The sequence below is a fragment of the Acomys minous genome, assembly GCF_964271855.1.
Source record: "Acomys minous genome assembly, chromosome: 2".
Taxonomy (NCBI): Eukaryota; Metazoa; Chordata; class Mammalia; order Rodentia; family Muridae; genus Acomys; species Acomys minous.
Window position 1 is genome coordinate 50,501,971 of NC_140484.1, and position 4,197 is coordinate 50,506,167.

Here is a 4,197-nt window from a genome sequence, read left to right on the forward strand (position 1 = left end):
ATTAAAAGACAAACAAACCATTTTGATTTATCTGGTGTGCATATGAGTCCGAACATGTGCTTGCTTGAGGACAGCTTGATGGGCCCCCGGGGTCGAATTCCACTTGTTGTCAGTCTCTGTTTGAGCCATCTTATGAGCTCCCAAATGGATCTTTTTACGTGGCCCATAGTAGTGCACAATGACACGTACCTGTGATCCCAGCACTTGGAAGGTGGGGGCAGGAGAATCAGGAGTTCAAGGCCAGCTGTGGCTAAATGAGAGCCTGCCTCAAAACAAGTCACCAAGCAAGCAAGCAAGCATGCAAGCAAGCAAGCAAGCAAGCAAGCAAGCAAGCAAGCAAAACCAGATTTAAATGCTCCAGAAGAGAGAGAAGGGAGCAGAAAGTGACCATTGTGTCCTGGATATCTCTTTAGGGGCAGGGTTCCAGGCACCTCCCAAGAAGTGCGTTGGTCTCTCTTCCTCGCCTTTACCCTTTAATTCCTTCACAGTTCAGCACCTTGGCCTGGCTTTCTCTGGGACATGCCGCGGGGGTGGGAGGACCACAATCCAGGCTCTTCCATCCTTCTAAGTGACTTGCCCTGTCATCCACTAGATGGCGCCCTCAGCCACTTGGTTCCTGTCTCTGGGCTCCTAGTAAATCACCAATTGCTTTTAAGTGGGGGGTGGGGGAGAGCACGAGCAGTGTTTGGTGGAGGGGAATGTGGGCGGGGGGGGGGGGGGGGGGGAGGGGGGAGGAGATGGGCTTAGGTGCAGCTCGTGCTGGGATCCAGGCTTTAAGGAAACAGTGTGGCTTCAAACCCAACTGGCCATCAAGAGGGGGCTCCTAGATCACCCCCTTACTCTCTATCAGGGTGGCACCCCAGAGGTGGGCTGGGGCCGGGGAAGGTGTTTTTCCACCCCCAGGAATCCAGGAGGGTGTCAGCACAGTGAGGCGCCTCTCAGAACTTGATTTGTATCCCCTGTTACTTGGGGACATGTTGGACGGGTGACTGACACGCACCAGAGACAACGGAATGGTGATTGATCAGTGGATAAGCCCGAGGCAGCAGAGGAGACGGCTGTGCTCTGGGACATACGTGCTCTGTCTGGCATCCCAACAGATCTCTCTTCTGAGGAGAAGGGCCCGCCACTGAGCCGCGGTGTCTAGCAGGCCCTGGATACAGCCCACAGTCAACGGCTATCTAATGTATGATATCTAGTGTATGGCGGATGTCCCCAAGCCTCCCTGAATCTGTCTGGGGCTGAACTTTACTCTGAGACCGCATTCTTTCTGTCCTAGTCTTTTTCTGTTGCTGATTGATTATACAATACCACAGGCTGGGTAAGCCGGCAAGAAAAGAGGTTACTTTTGGCTCATGGTTCTGGCCCGAGGTCAAGGGGCTGCACCTGTGAGGTTCTTGTTGGCAGAATCCGCAGAGACCTAGCCAGCTGGCTTCCATAACAGGGCGACTTTGGAGATAACCCATTAACTCATCAGTCCATTAATCCCAGGAGTGGATTAATCCACTTGGGAGGGCACTGTCTTATATCTCTTAATCGCTCATAATGGAGATTAAACCTCAACACTCATTTGGAAGGTGATAATCCATAGCATCGGTCCAGCCTCTCCCTTCGCTGCCCTTACCCTCTAGGGACTTGCCCTGGCCATCTGTGCTCTAGTAAACCCTGATCCCAGGCTCTGCTCCTAAGCAATCAAAGGTAGGGATCCATTCTGTGTGGCGCTTGGTGTGTGGCCCTATTGTGCTGTGCATCCCTGCAGAGAGTGGCACCCGTAGTCATGGGACCCACCTCAGTTAATGAACCCTGGGAAGCAGACTGATTGTGGGGTTCTGTCGATGGACACCTCTCTGGCACCTGGTGATGAGGAGTCCATTGCTGGTTGTCCCTGGCACAAGATGGCTGACCACTTGTGATGGCCAGGGACAAAGTTCAGGATACAGTTTAAGGCAGTTTCTTGGTATTTAAGAGCTATGGGGGTGGGTGAGGTGAGGTGGGGTGGGGTGAGCTTGCAGAAGATGCAAGCTAGGGAATCCCGGGGCTGGTCTTCACTGACAGGGCTCTTGGCACAGCTTAAGGCAACCCTCCCTTCCACAGAAGAAGGCAGGTAGAGGAATGCATGGTGCAGGACCTCAGGACCGAGATGGCGGAGTTCCCAGCCTACAGAGGTCTCCTGTGTTAGTCCACTTGCTGTGATGGTGATGCAACACCTGAGGCTAACATTTCCTGGGAGGAGTCTCAGCAGCCAAAAGTCCAGAGATCATAGCACAGGCTCAAGTGAGGCTTCCCCGGGCTGTACCACCTCAAGGTGGGAGGTAACAGAAGGAGGGTACGCAGTGATGAGTGGTCACATCCCAACAGAGCCCACGTCAAGCTCTTGCCATTCTATTAAGAATTATCAGTGGAGCCGGGCATGGTGGCACACGCCTTTAATCCCAGCACTCGGGAGGCAGAGGCAGGTGGATCGCTGTGAGTTCAAGGCCAGCCTGGTCTACAAAGTGAGTCCAGGACAGTCAAGGCTACACAGAGAAACCCTGTCTGGAAAAACAAAAAACAAACAATAAACAAACAAACAAAAAAGAATTATCAGTGGAGTTAGGGTGGTTACCTTAATCTTTCCTAAGGGTAATGCCCCAGTGGTCTGAGACTCTCGTGTGTGTGTGTGTGTGTGTGTGTACACGCGTGGTGGCAGGCATGTTCAAACCCCAGCACCACACAGTGGAAGGAGAGAACTGCCTTCCATAGGCCATCCTCTGACTTCCACAGGAAGTCCTGCCCTCCCCACGCTTACACATGTGCACACTCCTGGTCCTGGGACAAGGCTAAAGCCAGGGTGTCTTGCAGGGCTGGTTGCTTTTGGGTGCTATGAGGGAGAGTCTGCTCCATGCCTCTTCTCTCTGCTGGTAGTTCCAGAGAACTCTTCTGTATCCTTTGACTTGTTGACACATTGCTGTGGTCATTTTCGTTCTCCCGTGATGCTCCTCTCTCTGTGTGCACTTGTCTGTCTCTGTCCAAATGTCGGCCTTGCATCGGGTACGTTGGGTTGGATTAGAGACAGCCTCATCTTATGTGGTCAGCTCCCAAGACTCTTTGCAAATCAAATCTCAGGCATAGGTTCTGGGTGTAAGCCCTTCCACGTCTTTTGGGGAAGACACATTGACCTGCCAGGAGGAGCGTTCCCATGGTCTCCAGCTACTACCTGGTGAGGAAAGCCTTCTCAGCTCAGGTCTGTGAGGAGACGGAAGGAGAAGGCAAGGGGTCACATCTGTGAGTGGTAAAGGGAAGAGGGGGCAAGAGTGGCCTGGGGACACTTTCAGGTATAAGAGGGTATAGACGGAAGGTGGGAAGGGAGGAGGGCTGACTGCGAAAAGCCCCCCTCTGTAGCGCTGACATAGGTCCCAGATGCCCAGCAGGGGGTGCTAGAGCAAAAACTCTGTGTGTCTTGGTTACTTTTTATGGCCGTCTGGAAGACACCATGACCAAGGCAACTTACAGAAGAAAGCATTTAATGCCCAGAGGGTTCGAGTCCACAGGCATCGTGGCAGGGAGTGTGGCAGCTGGCAGGCGCATGCTGGAGCAGTGGCTCAGAGTTTGCGTTCTGGTCCACACACACAGGGCAGAGACAGCACTAACTGGGAGTGGTGTGGGGCCTTCTCCCTCTTTCTTTTTTAAGTTTGAGAAATGCAAATGTATAATATTGTTCTGTATAAAACCATGATATAATTTTAAGAAATACATGAAAACAGTGCTTCTGTAGCATAGGTTGTTCTTACTGTAAATAAAAAAGGATGACTTATTAAATGTTGCTATTATTATGACAACACAAAGAATCAAAGCAATGAAAGGCAATTAAACTGTTTAAAGTAGTTAGCCACTAAGAAATTACAAATAAAAAAATACTAACCAATCACCATCATGCTATTGTTCTATTGAAAATATTCCTGCTAATATATATATTTCAAGTTCATGAGTACTATAACCCAGTTAATCATTAGTATTAATGTATGCATCATAGTTTCAGAATAAATTTTGGTTTCATATACTATTTTATTAATTGTTGGAAAGTTGTAGAAACATTCTCGATAAATGCTGAAAACAGCAAAATTAAACTCTTAAAAACTGTTGATGCCAGCATAGCATTATCTTTGGTTACTCTGACCTTACCCTATGTTAGAAGTATTACCTAGTTATGAGTAATTG